The sequence below is a fragment of the Balaenoptera musculus genome, chromosome 5 (assembly GCF_009873245.2).
Source record: "Balaenoptera musculus isolate JJ_BM4_2016_0621 chromosome 5, mBalMus1.pri.v3, whole genome shotgun sequence".
NCBI lineage: Eukaryota > Metazoa > Chordata > Mammalia > Artiodactyla > Balaenopteridae > Balaenoptera > Balaenoptera musculus.
In genome coordinates this window covers 131,503,678-131,525,115 of record NC_045789.1, presented here as the reverse complement: position 1 = coordinate 131,525,115, position 21,438 = coordinate 131,503,678, and positions in this window count along the sequence as shown.

Sequence of the window (21,438 nt, the reverse complement as noted above, 5' to 3'; positions counted from 1 at the left end):
TATGACCAACTACAAAGTTTTAGGGCAACTGCAAAGGTTACCATAAACAGTCTACACAAAACTTCTCTCATTTCTGACACCAACTGCAATTTGGGGAGCAGGGTTTACAAAGCTGCCTTTGGGCTTGATAATTGTCTAGAGGGACTCACAGAACTCAGACCTATTACACTTCTAACATCCTCAACTCATGGAGTTACAGACCTGTTACTTTCCCAGCATCAGTATGTGACAATATACATGAAGTATTGGTAACTAGGGAAGCTCTCCAGTTTGGTGTCCAGAGTTTTTACCAGGGCTCAATCACATACTACCCTTGTGACTGACTCTTAGTCTTCAGCTGCTCTGGAGACCGAGTTAAAACTTTTATTTTCTAGTCTCTTCTGGAGGCAGAACTGATACCATGTAGCCAAATGCCCCAAACATGAAACACATTATTAGACTGTCCTTTGGCCAAAGCTCCCAGGCAAACAAAGGCACTTCTCTCAGGAAGAATGTTCAATGGCCTAGAGATCACCTTGAGGAAAAAAGCCAGATCTACCTTTGGTAAGGTTAATTTTTCACCACCTAGCAAATAAAATAATTAAACCTACAACAGACACATTTAAGTCAGCAAAAGTTTGATGTAATAATTTTCATTACCATTTCTCCCGTACTTGATATTTCTGATAATTTCTTTGTCTTAATGCACAATTAGAGTAAAATCATGATATAATTAAAGGAAACTGCCTTGCATACTATTGAGACCTTTCACTATGGATTTAGATGGTCCTAGTTTCTCATCTCAGCTCAGTTTTTAAAAATCTGGAGAAGAACATGTTTCCATCCCCTGTTTCCAGAATCAGACCTTCATTTAAAGGGAAATTCTCACCAGTACATCTCTCAAATCTTACTTCATGAAGATACTTTTCTATTGGTTTTATCCACAAGGAGGTACATACAGGAAGGTGCAGAGACCATAACAAACTTTCTTTTCCAACTCTTTTTCCTTTCTTCCTTCTCTATCTCCCCTTTCTCCAAACAGAACCTCTTTCTTCTCTATTAACTAGAGTCAAGTAACTAGTGAATGAATCTTGTAGATTTCCATCATCCAACACAAAACCCACAATCAATAAATGAGTAGAGAGAGGAGCGTCAAGATGGCGGAAGAGTAAGACGTGGAGATCACCTTCCTCCCCACAAATACATCAGAAATACATCTACATGTGGAACAACTCCTACAGAACACCTACTGAACGCTGGCAGAAGACCTCAGACCTCCCAAAAGGCAAGACACTCCCCACATACCTGGGTAGGGCATTCCACACACTAGGAAGCCCCTTCGCGGGTGGAGACTTCGGGTGGTGGAGGGGAGAAGCTTCGGAGCCATGGAGGAGAGCGCAGCAACAGGGGCGCAGAGGGCAAAGCGGAGAGATTCCCGCACAGAGGATCGGTGCTGACCAGCACTCACCAGCCCAAGAGGCTTGTCTGCTCACCCGCCGGGGCGGGTGGGGGCTGGGAGCTGAGGCTCGGGCTTCGGAGGTCGGATCCCAGAGAGAGGACTGGGGTTGGCTGCGTGAACACAGCCTGAAGGGGGCTAGTGCGCCCTCATGCAGCTCAATATCAAAAAAACAAACAACCCAATCCAAAAATGGGCAGAAGACATAAATAGACATTTCTCCAAAGAAGATATACAGATTGCCAACAATCACATGAAAGAATGCTCAACATCATTAATCATTAGAGAAATGCAAATCAAAACTACAATGAGATATCATCTCACACCAGTCAGAATGGCCATTATCAAAAAATCTACAAACAATAAATGCTGGAGAGGGTGTGGAGAAAAGGGGACCCTCTTGCACTGTTGGTGGGAATGTAAACTGATATAGCCACTATGGAGAACAATATAGAGGTTCCTTAAAAAACTAAAAATCGAATTACCATACGACGCAGCAATCCTACTACTGGGCATATACCCTGAGAAAACCATAATTCAAAAAGAGTCATGTAGCAAAATGTTCATTGCAGCTCTATTTACAATAGCCAGGTCATAGAAGCAACCAAAGTGTCCATCAACAGATGAATGGATAATGAAGATGTGGCACATATATACAATGGAATATTACTCAGCCATAAAAAGGAACGAAATTGAGTTATTTGTAGTGAGGTGGATGGACCTAGAGTCTGTCATACAGAGTGAAGTAAGTCAGAAAGAGACAAACAAATACCATGTGCTAACACATATATATATGGAATCAAAAAAAAAAAAAAGGGCATGAAGAACCTAGGGGCAAGACGGGAATAAAGATGCAGACCTACTAGAAAATGGACTTGAGGACACGGGGAGGGGGAAGGGTAAGCTGGGACAAAGTGAGAGAGTGGCATGGACATATATACACTACCAAATGTAAAATAGATAGCTAGTGGGAAGCAGTCACATAGCACAGGGAGATCAGCTCGGTGCTTTGTGACCAGCTAGAAGGGTGGGATAGGGAGGGTGGGAGGGAGGGAGATGCAAGAGGGAAGAAATATGGGGATATACGTATATGTATAAGTGATTCACTTCGTTATAAAGCAGAAACTAACACACCACTGTAAAGCAATTATACTCCAATTTAAAAAATTTTTAAAAAAATGAATAAATAAATAGCAAACAATTTGAGAATATAAAGGTTCATCACCTCAAACAACAAAGGACTTTGAAAAGACAAGAAAGAGACAAATGATCCTACAGAAATTCGGAAAAGGTTACTAATATGAAATATACACAAGAAGACGTACAAAAATATTAAAGCACAAAAAAGATGCTCATCTTCACAAATAAGTAGAGAAATACAAATTATACTGGGGGAAAAAATGTGTTTTTTGCAAAATAGATTTCCACGAACACACAGTCTTGAATATGGTTTTTGGGGTGAGATGTTGACATTGCCTTTTGATGTATCCCCAAGGATTTACATGTTATTTTGCATATAACGGACACTCAATAAATTTTCATTAGCGAATGAATGGATTTCAGAGTATAAATCTGGAATGGATACATTTTGTTTCTAATTAAAACTAATTCATAAGCTTTGATCATTAATCAAATGGACTATAATATTGACCTTTTTTATGAAATTTGAAGAGCTCACCCTGGACGTATTGCTAAATGTACATTCAATCCAGTCCTATGCAGAGGAAGTAGATTTTAGTAAATGCCCACATATAATTAATGTAGTTAAACCACCACAGCAGTGAAGCTAATTTCAAAACCTTCCTATTGTAACTAACTCCTTGCATATATACATATAGGTATATAATTATATACACAGATATCATTCTAGTACTGATTTATGATCCTTATAATATGGTAAGATATGTAGTAGGCTACAAAAATTAGTAAATAACAGAGATGGAAGTATAATTCTGTCTTCTTGACTCTCAGCCCATTACTTTTCTTCCCCAGGAATAGAAATCTTTTCTATCTAGTTAGACTCTAGAAATCTCAAAATTTATAGCCATACATACAAAGTAACATAAAAAATATTACAGTAATACGAACAATTAAAGCAGAAATAAAACTAATTTTTCATGTATATATTTCTAAATGCTTTTCATCCAGTACTTTCTAAACACCAATGCCGAATGTATACGATTGGAAAAGGGAAAATCAACCATGATGATAGTTTTCCCCTTTCTATTAGTAGGTTATAGTTTTTGTAGTTTAGTTCTTCAGCACTGTCAGCCTCTTTCAGAGTAGCAGCCCATCAGTGTCTTACACCACTTCCTAGGACTGCCATGCTCTTTTTTTTTTTTTTAATAGACTTTATGCTTTAGAGCAGTTTTAGGGTCACAGCAAAATTGAGCAGAAGTTACAGAGATTTCTCATATACTCTTAACCACCCATATGCACAGCCTCCCCCACTATCAGTATTCTGCCCCAGAATGGCACATTTGCTGCAATCAGTGAACCTACATTGATTGACACATTATCATCCAAAGTCCACAGTTTACATTAGGGTTCACTCTTGGCTTTGCGCATTCTATGGGTTGGAATAAATGTATAATGACACGTATCTACCATTATAGTATCCTACAGACTTGTTTCACTGCCCTAAAGATCCTCTGTGCCCTGCCTATTTACTTCTCCCCTCCCAACTGCTGACAACCAATGATCTTTTTACTGCCTTTTCCAGAACGTCATATAGTTGGAATCATACAGTATGCATCTTTTCAGACTGGCTTCTTTCATTTACTAATATGCATTGGAATTTCCTTCATGTCTTTTCATGGCTTGATAGCTCATTTCTTTTTAGTGCTTAATAATATTCTGGTCATGTTTCCTTGGATAATTGTTCTTTTAATCCCAGCAGGGCTTTCTAGTCTTTATGTTTTCACATTACACATTGCAGATTAATCTTAACCAAAAAGAAAATAATAACTGGTAGGGAATTGTTTAAAACAGAATGGACTTATAATTTAAAAGTTATTATTTATTTAAGCTTTAGTCAAATAGCTAAACCAACTCGGCTCACACTTGGTTCAAATATTTCTGTTGTCTTAGAATATCATATTCTCCTAAATTCCACTCACTGCTCTCTTAATAATTTGAATTTCAGAATCCCCAAAAACTACAGTTCTAATAAGCATGAAGGTCATATTTGGCTCTTCTACTCCATAAAGACCTAATAAGATCAGATAGCCTTGATTTACAAGGAGACAAATGTGGACTCTTATATCTTTTCTTTTTTAATATTTATTTATTTATTTTGGCTGTGCCAGGTCTTAGTTGTGGCACATGGAACCTTCGGTGTGGCATGTGGGATCCTTTGTTGTGGCATGCAGGATCTTTTGTTGTGGCATGAGGGCTCATAGTTGTGGCATGTGGGCTTCTTAGTTGTGGCATGTGGACTTCTTAGTTACGGCATGCAGGCTTTTAGTTGCAGCATGCATGTGGGATCCAGTTCCCTGACCAGGGATCAAACCCGGGGCCCCCTGCATTGGGAGCACAGACTTACCCACCGGACCACCAGGGAATAACTGACCAAATACTTTATTATTATCATCATCACATTATTATTACTATTTCTGTAATTTTCATAATCATCATTATTTTGTTTCCTATAAAGTTGATCAAACATGCAATATATTATTCTAGAATTTTAAAATTGGGATCATAAAATACAATCTCCCCAAATAATATTTTAGAGGAACATAAGTTGTTTGATCTATTTTAATTTTTTTAATAATAACATACATTCCTTTTTCAACTTTTGACCCAAAAGGATACATTTTGATAAATACTTTCTGCTGATTATTTCTGAAGAATAAACAATATTTTTCTAGGTAAAATTTCATTGAGTACTCATGACTTCATAATATTTATCTTTAAAAAGAAATGTTAGGAATTCTTAAAAACTGAGCATTATTTTTTTCTGGCTTATATATTAAATTTCACTTACAGGTATTATGAAATAAATATATTATGTCTATAAAATATTTGAATTGTGTTGTTTGATCAGTCTAAACCAATAAAACATATTGTAGTAGAATATTTCTATTGTCATTCAATCACCAGAGAAATTAATAATTGTTAAGAAAACATTAAGAAATTATCAAACCACTTCTTGCAAAAGAAATGTATTCTAGTTTTAACTTTCCAAAATAAAGTTAGCTCCCACTACCTAAATTCTCTATTGAACTCAGGCACGAAGGCTTGCAAAATGCAAAATACGTTACATGTTCATGGAAATATATAAAATGATTCTGTTTCTTCTTCAAGTCTAGGCAGAAAGTTGTTAAATATATTTTTCTCTATAATGTAGTTATGTTGACAATAATATAGATTGCTTTATGTTACACCAACATTGTTTTTCACAATTCAGGATGTCCTGGGTTAATTCAGCCTCTATTGATTTTATATACTTTAAACAACTCTCTCTCTCTCTATCTCTCTCCACCTCCTCCCTTTCTACTTCCATCTCTCTGTCTCTGTCTTTCTCTCCATTACTCTGCACTACATCTGTGTATTCAGACACACATATATACCAAGTAATACACTGATTTTCTTTCCTCTTCTTGACATAACTACTGTAACCATATAACCTAATAAAAATTTGGTTAAGAAAAGAATGTAAGACAATTCATTAAGACATTACATGGGAGAACCTCTGCAATATAATTTATTCTCCAGTTTGTAGTTTGCCCACCCCAGAGTATGGGATTTGATTATAATGCAAGTGTGCCCCTCCTACCTGTCTCATTGGGGTTCCTTCTTTATATCTTTAGTTGTAGAGATCTTTTCTGGTAGGTTTCAGTCTTTTCCATATGGTTGTTCTGTAGTTAGTTGCCTCTTCAATAACTGGTGCTGGGAAAACTGGAGAGCCACATGTAAAAGAATGAAATTAGAACACTCTTTAACACCATATACAAAAATAAACTCAAAATGGATTAAAGATCTAAATGTAACACAGGATTCTATAAAACTCAGAGGAAAACATAGGCAGAACACTCTTTGACATAAACAGCAGCAATATTTTTTTTGGATCAGTTTTCTGAAGTAAAGGAAATAAAAGCAAACAAACAAACAAACAAACAAGCTTAAAAGTTTTGCATAGCAAAGGAAACCACCGACAAAATGAAAAGACAACATACTGAATGTGAGAAAATATTTGCAAATGAGAAGACCAATAAGGGATTAATATCCAACATATATAAATAGCTCATACAACTCAACATCAAAAAAAAAAACCAAACCAACAACCTGATTAAAAAATGAGTAGAAGAACTGAGTAGATATTTTTCCAAAGAGAACATGCAGATGGCCAGCAGGCACACGAAAAGATGCTCAACATTGCTAATCATCAGGGAAATGTTAAGTCAAAACCACAATGAGATATCATCTCACACGTCAGAAATGGCTATCATCAAAAAGAACACAAATAACAAATGTTGGCAAGTATATGGAGAAAAGGAAACCCTTGTGCCCTATTGGTGGGAGTAGAAAGTGGTGAAGTCACTGTGGAAAACAGTATGGAGGTTTCTCAAAAAACTAAAAATAGAACTACCATATGACCCAACAATTCCACTCCTGGTTATATATCTGAAAAAAAACCAAAAAACAAAACCACTAATCTAAAAAGATACATGCACTTTAATGTTTAAAGCAACATTATTTACAATTTCCAAGATAAGGAAGCCACTTAAGTGTCCATCAACAGAAGAATGAATAAAGAAGATGTGCTATACACACACACACACACACACACACACACACACACACACACACACACACACAAAATGGAATACTACTCAGCCATAAAAAAGAATGAAATTTTGCCATTTGCAGCAACATGGATGGACTTGGAGGGCATTATACTAAGTGAAATGTGAGACAAAGAAAGACAAATACAGTATGATATCACTTATATGTGGAATCTTAAAAACACAACACATTAGTGAATATAACAAAAAAAAGCAGACTCACAGAGATAGAGAACAAACCAGTGGTTACCAGTGGGGAGGGGGGGAGGGGGAGGGGGCAATATAGGTGTAGGAGAGTGAGAGATACAAGCAATTAGGTGTAAGATAGGCTCAAGGATGTATTGTACAATACGGGGAATTTAGCCAATATTTTACAATAACTGTAAATGGAAAGTAATCTTTAAAATTGTATAAAAATAATAAATAAATATTGCATTTATTTAAGTAACAATAAAATGAAAACAATGATGCTGTTTGATAGGGCACTTAAGGCAGTTATCTATTGGAAACAAAATTAATACGTAAATTAAAAAATCTGGAAATGAATATTTCATAACAGTTTATTGGTAACAATTATTTAAAATTTATGATTCAAAACCAACACATATACTTATTAATTTTGTATTTGTGTATTATGTTCCCAAATTGTTAATTAGGATATAATCAGGTTTTATGGATGTTTTGAAACAGGCCAAGATGAGATGAACAAAATCCTAAAAGGAATTATAAACACTAAGGTAGTGTTTACATATGGGACCTGGTTTGATGATTGTGATCAGAGATTTGTTACGTAAAAAGAAAGTTTAATATAGATACTCAACCATTATGATAATAACTATAGTAGTCTAATCATAGATTTATTAAATATTCAAACTAATTGTAATTTAAGAATTAGTCCAACTTAAGATAACTTTTATTTGTTACAAAATATAAACCTTTCTCTTTTATCTAGTTCTACTGTGGGATATTTTAAAATATTTATTTTAAAATTATTCAAATATGAATACAAAATTTTTGCATGAATATGAAGTATAAATGATATTAGTCTATTTATATCATTTAGAAAACCTATGTAAATCAGTGTTTTAGCAACCTCCCAGAATTTATGTTTAAAAAATAAAATATTCTCAACATATTAAATCATTTAGAGATTGAGAAAAAGCAAACATTTTCTACACGTGAAAGAAATGATCACAGTGTCACTGATGTTTTCATACATCTATGTGTTCAACAGATTGTAAGAATCTAATGTATGTAGTTAATTATGCAATTGAGGTTATTAAAAAATACTGAAATATTTTCTTCAAAGAATTAATAAATGTTGCCGGTTATATTCTGAGCAATATTATAGATTATCCTTGCTAATCAACAGTAAGATAATAAATATTACACCTATTGACATCATCATTTATTGTTATTATCGTTGTTAAGAGAACAACAATCAGTGGCCATTATACTAGGAAGTAATCATAATTTACTTGTTAAATAAGAATGTTAATTTAGTTTATTAAATGAATGTCTTTATTCATTTATATAAATAATTTTTAACTTATTCAACATTCATTTGAAGCTATGATTTACTATATGAAAGTGTTTAAAATAAAAAATACGATCTTGAAATCTGAATAAAAAGAGTTGACATTTACATAAAATTTCTAAGAAGCACATTATATATGTGTGTACTTATTACTGTTATATAAGTAATTAATTATATTTAAATCTGAATCGAGCTCTTTTACTGTAAAAATACATATATATTTTTAAAATGTATATGTCTATCTTCCATAACCAAAAAACAAAATTTTTATTAGATTCTTAGATATTTTGTAAATAGAAAGAGTCAGCGACCCCGTACTTTCTCTCTCTGGTGTAGATCATCAGTGAAAAACTTCAGTGGCCTTGTTTTGTTTGGTCCTTTCTAAGCAAATAGATGGATTTGATGAAGTCCCAAGACTTATACAGGTACAAACTTGGGTTGAACAAATAGTGTTATTGACCCATAAAGCTACGAGTAACTTCATAAGCAAAACAGTAATCATAAAACTATTCCATGACTTCCATTAAGCATGGTAGTAGTAAATAACTGTGTTTTGAAAGTGTTTAAAAAAAAGAAGTAAAAACTGAGATCCTATCCAGTTCCTAAAAGCAAATTTATGAAAGTTAAAACATGAAATGCAAGGTTTTTTATCAATATGAAGCCAACACTAAGTTACCTCTTGTCCAGCCTCCTGATAGTTCCTAGTGAACTCAAAGAAAAAAAATTGCCTTTGTATAAGCTTACATTGTTTCAGTGAATCACCACAGATAGTTACATCAACAACTTTACTATTGAAATAAAGTTCAGTGAATATTTTCTTCAATTACATACATCTCATATTTTAAAAATTCATGTAGTTCAACTCCTGTGGGTTTTTTTAAATAATAAGGACAAACAATATTATTTTTCTTCTAGTGAGCAGTTTCTGTCTATAGCTAGGGCACAGAAAATAAAAGCCTACATTATTGCTGGCTAGAATGTCATACAGATCCACTTTTAAATCATATGTGACATGTAACTGAGGCTTTCTTAAGCAAAAGGATTATTAACCCATACTCCAAAGAGAAAAATATATAGTACTAATTAGAAAGGTTTTTTGCTTTTGTTTTTAAGTATAGCTTCTAACTATTTTAACACCTGCCTATTGTTAAAGTCTTAACACTGGAATATAAACTTAGAATGATTAAGTAAAGCAAGATAGCTTTGTTCCCTTTATCTACTCTTATTATTTTAAAATGCATAGTTTATATATCCAAGTAAATTGTTCTTCGTATTCATCTTTGTCTCTTTCTCCCTTTCTTTCTGTCAGTCTTTATCTATTTCTATCATTCTCTATGCAATGTGAGTCTCAGATTGGGTATTCACTATAACTGCTGATTACCAGTGCCTCATCTGAAAATCAAATACCAGAGACAGAACTGAAGGGGAGAGAGCTTCTAAATATCCATTCAGAGAATCTCTCCTATGCTTAATATTTTACTCTAAGTAGTGTTAGCATTTCAATATAAAATCAATCTCAGGATTGTACATTTAGCACGGAGTGTAACTGGAAGCCCTGATACAACCTTTCTCAACATCCCAATAAAAAATACACAGTTCAGGGCTTCCCTGGTGGCGCAGTGGTTGAGAATCTGCCTGCCAATGCAGGGGACGCGGGTTCGAGCCCTGGTCTGGGAGGATCCCACATGCCGCGGAGCAACTGGGCCCGTGAGCCACAACTACTGAGCCTGCGCGTCTGGAGCCTGTGCTCCGCAACAAGAGAGGCCGCGATGGTGAGAGGCCCGCGCACCGCGATGAAGAGTGGCCCCCACTTGCCGCAACTAGAGAAAGCCCTTGCACAGAAACGAAGACCCAACACAGCCATAAATAAATAAATAAATAAATAGAAATTAAAAAAAAAAAAAATACACAGTTCAAAGGAAGTATAAAATTTCCATATGATGTCTTTGAAAAGAACTAGTAAACAATCAATTCCCAATATCTGGGAGGTATTTTTACTAACTTTAATCTTCAAAAGAACTGTACTGAAAAATAAGCAATAGAAAATTTCTATGCTATACCCCTGAAAAGTTACCCAACAGGAATTAGATGAAGTAATCACCCCTTTTTCTTTACTACCTCAAACACCATCCTTAGACTCCACCTGTTACTTTAGTTGGAAAGACTATGAACTCCTGACTATAAACTCTGAAAACTATTTGTCCACAGGACTTTAAATGTGTAATAATCGAATTCCTAGGGTAAACCAACTAGATCCAGTGAGGAGACATCAAAGGTTACATTACAAAGTGAGATATACTGTGCTTTTCAAAAATTAAAAATGTTTAAGCAAGCCAGATGATTTAAAACAGACATGCTTTTTATGCTCTATATATGATGTGTTTTTAAATGAAACAGGCAGTGGAGCTAAGATTCAATTATGCCTCACACTGGCAAATCTACAGAAACTAGATACTTGCCAGATGTTGGGAAAGAGATGCTGTACCTATCAGAGTGCTTTTATGTGAACATCTGAAAAGATTATTGCACCAGCACAAATGTGGGTACCAAATGGATCCATGGCAACACAGACATCCTATACAATGATACACAATCTCTCAAGGTTGAAAACTCCGTGTTCTGTGATAAGTGAAAGAAAAACAAATCACCCGTACATAAATAGTATTGGGAATGCAGAAAACTAAGAGACTGAAAAGACTTCCCTGAAGACTGAAAAGAAAAATAGGCCTGTGAGGGAATTCCCTGGTGGTCCAGTGGTTAGGACTCGGTGCTCTCAATGCCAGGGCCCTGGGTTCAATTCCTGGTCTATGAAATAGGTTTATTTACTACATAAACTTATTTATGTAGGAAGCTGAATATGATTTATAATTGTGTGGCATTACTCCGTGAAAAAAAAGAATAGGAGAAGATATAAATAGGAAAATTGAGATTAAACATACAAATCAAAAACAAACAAGAGAATGATACTGAATGGAATTAGTTCTACTATGCTACTTGACTCATTAAAAGTGACAAATTCTATTTATGTAGTGGAACAAGAATTGGGATAAAAATGATTGCAAAGCCCCTCCCCTCCAAAAAGATTAATACCAGAATTAAAAGCTACATTGGAAGTACAAGAACAGAATTTTAACAGTAGAAATTGGAGTTAACATAATGATGGAAAACTAAAAACTACCAGCAAAAATGCAGATAGAAATGACAACATAAAATAATGAGAGAAAGGATAATAGGCATAAGTATAGGAGTTAGTGACTTAGCATTCTGAGGGATTCTGAGTAAAAACATAAAATATTAAAATAAAAATAGGTATCAGATATTTCCAGAGTTTAAGAAATACCTGAATATGCAAAAACAAAAATCCTCAACACAAGAGAAAATCAATAAAGTTGTATGCACCCTTAAATGGATTATATCATATTTTAAAATAGAAAACAGACTATTGTGCATGGTTTCTTATACCTTATTTTTTTCTACTTTATCACTGCTGTATAGGAGCACTATAAATATTGCGCTATACATTTTATTTCAGTAATCTTATTAAATTGTTTTTTATTTCTGGTAGTTCATAAATTATGTTGAAGTTTCTATATAAATAACTACATTACCTAGAAGCAACAACAAATTTTGAGTATCTTTTCAAATCCATGTGGAATTTAATATACGACTCGTGCCTTATTTCAATGACTAGGACATCCAGTAAGAATAACAATGCACATATTTTTATTGTTCCTGATGTTACTTGGGATGCCTGTGAATTTCAATATTAAGTATGATGTCTGCTAAAAGATTTTATAGGTACTAAAGAATAAATGCAACCCAAGTTGTGCAAGACCTTTATACAAAAAATTGTAGAGTATTAATAAAGAACAAAAAGAATGTCTATAATTAGAGAGACTCAAAGTTGTAAGGACACCCTTTTTCTTGTTGACAATCTATTGATATAAATCCAGTGCCATTCTCATCAACACATCAATGAGATATTATTACAGAACTTGAAAAAGTGATTCCAAAATTCACATGGAAGACCAAGGCAATTTTAAGAAGACAGGAGTAGAACATATCTAACTAAGCAAGGATGGAAGATTATTATAGAAATAAGAATATAATTTTGACATAGGTATAAATTATAAATCAGTGAGACAGAGAAAAGGTCATATATAGACACATAAGTACATTTAAATATTTGCCATATGTTGCATATGATATGTGAGGTAAGAGGCATCATAAATCATTAAATTGTGTGTGGATAGTGCATATCCGTCACATACAATACATATATACACACATACATATATAGCACATATAAGTACATATATATACAATTGGATTTACCTCACATCATACAGTAAAAGATTCCAAGTAGATTAAAATATAAATAAGAAAAATAAAAATTTAAATTACTAGATTAAAATATAGAAGAATATCTCAGTGATCTCACCATAGGGAAAAATTTAGGAAATAATACATGAACAGCAGAAAACGTAAAGGGGAATATTCATTTATTCATTCATTCAACAAGTATTAAGCAAGTGCTATGTTCCAGAAATTCTTCTAGATGCTAAGAATGCAGCAGTTAATGCAAAATGTCCTGTATTTATAAAGTTTAAATTTTTGTAGTTAATTTTTAACTGTATCGAAAAGAACATACAAATGCAGAATAAGAGAAGACATTTGAAACATATCACACAAAGAGTTAATATGCTCAATTTAATTTTTTAAATTAAAAAATAGAAAAACCAAAACAAACAAATACAAGAGATTGCAGGATATTCACCATTTGCTTCCTTCCACCCATTTTTTATCTTTCTCCGCCATTTTCCATATGTCAGGACAATGAACTTTACGGATGGCATCAGGGTGCTCCTTTGCTCTCTAGCTTCATATTTGGGTTTGGTCAATGGGATCCATTAGTAGGATATTGAAAGGTAATGAGAAGAGGAGGACAAGGTATTTATTTTCCCGTCTACACTGCCTGCTTGGACAATTTGTTTTAACTGCATTCCTCTATAAAAGGCGCATCATTTGTAAGTTACATATCTCTTACAACTCTTTCCATGTTCTAGAAATCATTTACTCCATCAGATCTGCCAGTATTAACAGCTCCTTGATGTTTACAGCCCCAAGGTGCTTCAACACTTCATGTCGATTTGGTTCAACACCACCCTCTTCTTTGTAAAAAGGTCCTTTCTTAAACTTAGTTATCTCATTTGAGTATACCATCTGTTTTCTGTTAGAACCCTGACTGATATAATTGAAAATAAAAATGAACAGAAAATTCACAGAAAAGTAAATCTGAATTGTCAATATGCTTTTACAAAATCAAATTAAGCTCAGTTGGAATCAGAGAAATGTAACACAAAACAACCAATATTTGGCATTTCCAACCCACTAGAAAGGTAACAATTTAAAACATCTGATAACATCAGACTTTGTGCTGGCAAAGATATGGGAATGTTTGCTGGCAAGGATATAAAATGTATAATCATTTTAGTGAGCAATTTGGATATATATAGCAAAGTTTTATATATATATATGTGTGTGTGTGTATATGTATATATATATATATATATATATATATACACACACACACACACACAAACACACATACACACACTCCGTATGTCAACATATATATTTTATAAATACACTTTATATATATGTGTATATATAAACATTTGTGTATACTCAAGGAGATATATTCCTTAGAAAAATTATTGCTTTTGTATAGAATATTTATTTCAACTTTGTTACAGAAAACTATGTTTAAAAACTAATTGTTCATCAGTTAGAAAATGGAAATATAAATTTTATAATATTAATGAAATGGAATACTTTAAGCAGTTTAAGCATTTCAGGTTTCTAAGAAAAAAAAAAAACACCCTATTAAGAAAAGACAAATAACATAACTGGAATATTTTGAAAGATCATCACTGATAGCTAGGATAAAGGCAACACCATTGATGGCACAACACAGAGATGGAAGAACCTACCTGTGTCTTTGATTACATAGTTCAACCATGGGTCTGTCAAGTCTGAAGCCTGTTGTAACTCTGGACTTCAGAGTTGTAGGGTCCAAAACAATATCTTTATTGACTATATCAATTTGATTTAAATGTTCAATAAGCTTTCATCCAAAAATATTCCAACATACAAATGAAAATAAATCAAATATTTATAGTAATCAAATAAATTTTTTTTAAATGGCATTATTCATGAATCCAACTAAAATTTTTAAAACAATAATTTTTGTAGCCAGTTGTTGGCTTGGAAAACTTTATACGTTAGAGTCACACTTCCTGTTTGTTCTACTCCTTCAGTATTATCTTGGCTAGCTTTAGCTAGTCTTGGCCCTTTGTTTCCCTTGCAAATATGGAATTAACTTGCCAATCTTCAGAAAAATCCCAGTAAGAATGTGCAGTAGGATTGCATTACATTTACACATATATAATATTGGAAGAATTGACATCTTTACAGTAGTGAGTCTTTTTCTATTCTTTTTAAAAAATTTTTATTGGAGGATAGTTGATGTACAATGTTGTGTTAGTTTCAGGTGTATAGCAAAGTGAATCAGTTATACATATAAATATATACTTTTTTTTAGATTCTTTTCCCATACAGGCCATTACACAGTATTGAGTAGAGTTCCCTGTGCTCTACAATAGATTCTTATTAGTTATCTATTTTATATATAGTAGTGTGTATATGTCAATCCCAATCTCCAACTTATCCCTCTCCCTGCTTATTCCTTGGTAACCATAAGTTTTTCTACATCTGTGACTCTACTTCTGTTTTGTAAATAAGTTCTTTTGTACCCTTTTTTTTAGGTTCCACATATAAGCGATATATGATATTTGTCTTTCTGTGTCTGACTTAATTCACTCAGTATGACAATCTCTAGGTCCATCCATGTTGCTGCAAATGGCATTATTTTGTTCTTTTTTATGACTGAGTAGTGAGTCTTCTAATATCATAACTTGGTTTATCCATCATTTATTTAGATTTTCTATAATTTTTCTCAAAATTGTTTCATATTTTTCTCTAACAGGTCCTTGATACATGTTTTGTTAAATGTATTCTTATGTGCTTAATGTCTTTAATGCTCTTTATTTCATTTTATTTATTTGGCTGTACCAGGTCTTAGTTGCGGCACGTGGGATCTTCACTTCTGCATGTGGGATCTTCATGGTGGCATGCGGAACCTTTTTTAGTTGCAGCACGCGGGATCTTTAGCTGCAGCTTGTGGGATCTTTAGTTGCGGCATGTGGGCTCTTAGTTGCAGAATGCAGGATCCAGTTCCCTTACCAGGGATCAAACCCAGGCCCCCTGCATTGGGAGTGTGGAGTCTAAACCACTGGACCACCAGGGCAGTCCCTCTGATGCCCTTTATACTGCATCATTTGAAAAAATACATTTTCTATTTTTCTGCTTATGTATGAAAATGCACAGTTTATGTACTGACTTTATATCTAACAACTTTTCGTAATTCACTTATTAATTCTAACGTTTGATCTGTAATTTTAAAATATTTTAAGTACATAACCACCTCATTTGTAAATAATGAGATTTTTTTATCCTTTGCAATATACACAAATACATTTTCTTGCCTTATTTTGTTGCCCAAGATCTCCAGAATAGTATTAAGGAGAAGTGCAGTAGTAGGTTTTCAACATTTACACAGTTGGCTGACGTTAATTGAAGACACACTTCATTAGATTGAAGAGGCTGCCTGTTCTTAGTGCTTTTTTTTCCTCATAAATACATATTGAATTTTATTACATTATTTTTCTGCACCAATCGAGAAAATCATGATTTTTCTAATTTATTAGTCATATTGATTTTAAATATTGCTTGCTAATTTTTATTTACATATTATTATTATTTTTCATTTCAATTATTTTTTTTCCTTTTACTTTCTTTGAGCTTCTATGTGTTTCTTTTTCTAAACTTTTGGGACAGATACTTATTATTGATTTTCAGCTTTTCTCTAACATATATAATTAAAATAGTAAATTCCCTCTAAGCAGAGTATTGGCTTCATTTAAAATTTTTAATCTGTGGCATTTTTAATATAATTCAGTTAAAAATATTTTCTTATTAACTTTATTATTTCTCTTTTGCTTCACAGGTTGGTAGGAAGTGCATTACATAATTTCAAAATATAAGTAAATTTTCTAGCTTTCTTTGTTTCTGAATTCTAGCCCACAAAATATATAATAAATTATTTAAATAATTTTAAACAGTTGAGAATTGCTTTATGGCCCAACAGTTGATTAATTATGGAAAACATTCTCAGTGACTTCAAAAATGAAAAGCAAAAAATTCAGTTTATTTTTTACTTGTGTTTCTCATAAATTCCATATAATTACTAAATTTTATTATGTGCTTTTTTTTATCATTTACTGAAAGAGGTTAGCATTTCACCGTATCTTTGGCTTTGTCTGTTTCACCTTTGTTAGATTTTACTTTTCATAGTTTGAATCAATATTATTAAAAGTAGACAAATTTAGAATTATTATTTGCTTCAATCATCTTTTTTATCATCATGCCATACCAAAGTATTTCCAAAGTATTCTTTATCATTAAAGCTTAATTAATAACAATATATTGACAATTTGGAATGTGAGTTTTTTTATTAGTGTTTTTACTCCAATTTTTTCATTTCAAAATTTCTGTATCCACATACTTGTTTCTTGTAATCAAGAGAGTTGCTTTTATCCAATTTCTTGTTATCTTTCAATTGAAGTATTTAATCTATATAGCTGTATCTATACCTATACCTTTACCTACACATATATAATACCTCTTGTGAATATGTACACATAATATATTTAATGCATATGCATAATAATTAAATATATTGATAAACTTTCTTTGTTCACCTTTTTTTAGACTCATTATTTTAAAAAATTATTTTACATTGCTCACTCTTAACTTGTTAATTATATACTATGTTACTACTATAGAAGTGTTTACCCTAGAAACTTCAACAGGCTTCCTTCATTTATTAAAATATTATATAAAATGGTACTCCACTTTCTGGACAATGCATGGGTTAATTAGAAAACTTAACATTTAATTAGAATACTTAACATTTATCCATCCCAACATATCAATATATTGTTATTTTATGTACTCATTTCATATTAAATTTAGCCTCTTCATATATCATTTTTGTATATAGTCTGTAATCAATTAAATATGCCACCATATTTACTGTTGTCCTCATTTTACCTTTTCTTATCTTACCCTCATTTAACCTACTCTTTTACCTTTTCTTCCTGCATCATAAACCTTCTAAATGGAATAATTTCTTTTGCCAGAAGAAGAGTTTTTAACTAATGTTGAATAAATTCCATAGCTCTACTATGTCTGGAAACATCTTCACAAAATGAAATACATTTTGACTCAATGTTGATTCTAGTTTAACAGTTAACTCCTTGAAGCACATTCATTATAATGTCCCATTTTATACTGGCCTCCATTTTTCCAATGAGAAATTAGCTACTATTCTTGTTTTTATTCCTTTGAATATAAAGTGTCTTATTTTTCCCCCCACTGGCTGCTTTTAAGATTTTCCATCTCTTCTTTGATTTTAAAGGTTGGTATGATATGACTTGGTAACATTATATGTATGTGTGTTCACGTGTGCACAGGGATGGGGGGGGTGATTTAATGCTACTAAATTTTATAGTGATTCTTGAAATAATGACCTAATGCTGCCTCTTCTTTGGGGAATCTAACTGCACAAATATTAAAATTTATAAATAATTTGTATTTCTTAGTTTTTCTTCTATATTCCCCATCATTTTGTCTTTCCAAATCCAATGTAGGTATTTTATATCATACAGTTTTCTAATTCTCTTTCTTTAGCTACATTTAATCTGCTATTAAACCCATCAGGTATGTATTAATTTTAGGTTTTCTTTTCAATTTTGTAATATATATTGCATTCATTTTAACAGTTTCCAGTTATTTACTCCAGAATTTCCATCTGGAAACTTAATTACTGAAATATTTAATTGTAGTTATTTAGAAGTCATAATCTGATGACTCCATAAACCCTATCTCTGTATTTTTGTCTATTTTGTTTATTGATTTTTGGAAATATATTTTTTTCCCTTATGCTTTGTTATTTTTTATTGTGTTCCAGATATTTTGTCCTCTGTGCTACAGTAGTTTCCTGAAAATGTGAAAAACTATTTTTACATATTAGTTGAATGTTTCCAGTTATGCTTAAGATTGTTATTCTACAGGTATACCTGTAAAGCAGGGTATTTCCCAAGTACAATCAAATTTTATATTTAAAGAACTATGTAATAGTCACTGTTTTGAGGTACGTTAGCTATTTTAATTTTTACGAAATGTAATGACAAAGAAATTAGAATGCCATATACACAGTGTTCTGTATTAGTGAGTATTAATCAGTGAGTTGCAGTAAAAGGGAGGGTGGTAGAAGAGGAATATGAAAATATTTTGATAAGCAAATTTAAATAGACTTCTTTCATCACTGAGTTTCTCTAAGATATTAATATGGGAATGAATAATTACAAGTTTCCAAAAAATCATTATTTACAAATATTAACACATTTACTGGCATAAAAATTTATATCAATCGAACATCTTACACGATACATTTCCAAACCATAAACTGTTAGGTATTAGATTGCATGAACTTGAGAGAACATCTATTTCATTATGTGAATTGGGTTGATTAAATTTAAGATCAAATAAGGGGTCTTGTTAGCAACTGTCTTCTAGTGTATGAATAGTTTTTCAAAGGAAGATACTGCCCATCTGTTGTCTTGCTCCACTGAGAATAAAACAAAGCATTTGAAACTCATGTTTGAGAAAGGGAGTTTCAGGTTAGTTGTAAGAAATAACTTATTGACATTAAGAGTTGTTTAAACACAAAAATGCACTACCAAGGGAATTTATAAAATGTCTTTCTCTGAACATCAGTAAGAATAAGCCAGACAACCATCTGTCTCAGTGGTTCAGTTTGTGGCCCTGCCTGAAAGCACAGTACTGGATTATAAAGCCTCTGATGTTAGCTTCTGTTTTTTTTTTTCTTTCTAACATCTTTATAGCAGTACAATTGCTTTACAATGGTGTGTTAGTTTCTGCTTTATAAGAAAGTGAATCAGCGATACATATACATATATCCCCATATCTCCTCCCTCTTGTGTCTCCCTCCCACCCTCCCTATCCCACCACTCTAGGTGGTCACAAAGCACTGAGCTGATCTCCTTGTGCTATGTGGCTGCTTCCACCTAGCTATTTTACATTTGGTAGTATATATAACTCCATACCACTCTCTCACTTCGTCCTAGCTTACCCTTCCCCCTCCCCGTGTCCTCAAGTCCATTCTCTACGTGTGCATCTTTATTCCTGTCCTGCCCCTAGGTTTTTCATGACCTTTTTTCTTTTTTTTTTAGACTCCATAAATATGTGTTAGCATACAGTATTTGTTTTTCTCTTTCTGACTTACTTCACTCTGTATGACAGACTCTAGGTCCATCCACCTCACTACAAATAACTCAATTTAGTTTCCTTTTATGGCTGAGTAATATTCCATTGTATATATGTGCCACATCTTTATCCATTCATCTGTCGATGGACACTTAGGTTGCTTCTATGTCCTGGCTATTGTAAATAGAGCTGCAGTGAACACTGTAGTACATGACTCTTTTGAATTATGTTTCTCAGGGTATATGCCCAGTAGTGGGATTGCTGGGTCGTATGGTAGTTCTATTTTTATTTTTTAAGGAACCTCCATACTGTTCTCCATAGCGGCTGTATCAATATACATTCCCACCAACAGTGCAAGATGGTTCCTTTTCTCTACTCCCTCTCTAGCATATTATTGTTTGTAGATTTTTTTGATGATGGCTATTCTAACCAGTGTGAGGTGAAACCTCATTGTAGTTTTGATTTGCATTTCTCTAATGATTAGTGATGTTGAGCATCCTTTCATGTGTTTGTTGGCAAACTGTATATCTTCTTTGCAGAAATGTCTATTTAGGTTCTGCCCATTTTTGGATTGGGTTGGTTGTTTTTTTGATATTGAGTTGCATGTGCTGCTTGTAAATTTGGAGGTTAATCCTTTGTCAGTTGCTTCATTTGCAAATCTTTTCTCCCATTCTGAGGGTTGTCTTTTTGTCTTGTTTATGGTTTCCTTTGCTGTGCAAAAGCTTTTAAGTTTCATTAGGTCCCATTTGTTTGTGTTTTTATTTCCATTTCTCTAGGAGGTGGGTCAAAAAGGATCTTGCTGTGATTTATGTCATAGACTGTTCTGCCTATGTTTTCCTATAAGAGTTTTATAGTGTCTGGACTTACATTTAGGTTTTTAATCCATTTTGACTTTACTTTTGTGTATGGTGTTATGAAGTGTTCTAATTTCATTCTTTTACATGTAGCTGTGCAGTTTTCCCAGCACCACTTATTGAAGAGGCTGTCTTTTCTCCATTGTATATTCTTGCTTCCTTTATCAAAAATAAGGTGACCATAAGTGTGTGGGTTTATCTTTGGGCTTTCTATCCTGTTCCATTGATCTATATTTCTGTTTTTGTGCCAGTACCATACTGTCTTGATCTTGATTACTGTAGCTTTGTAGTATAGTCTGAAGTCAGGTAGCTTGATTCCTCCAGCTCTGTTTTTCTTTCTCAAGATTGCTT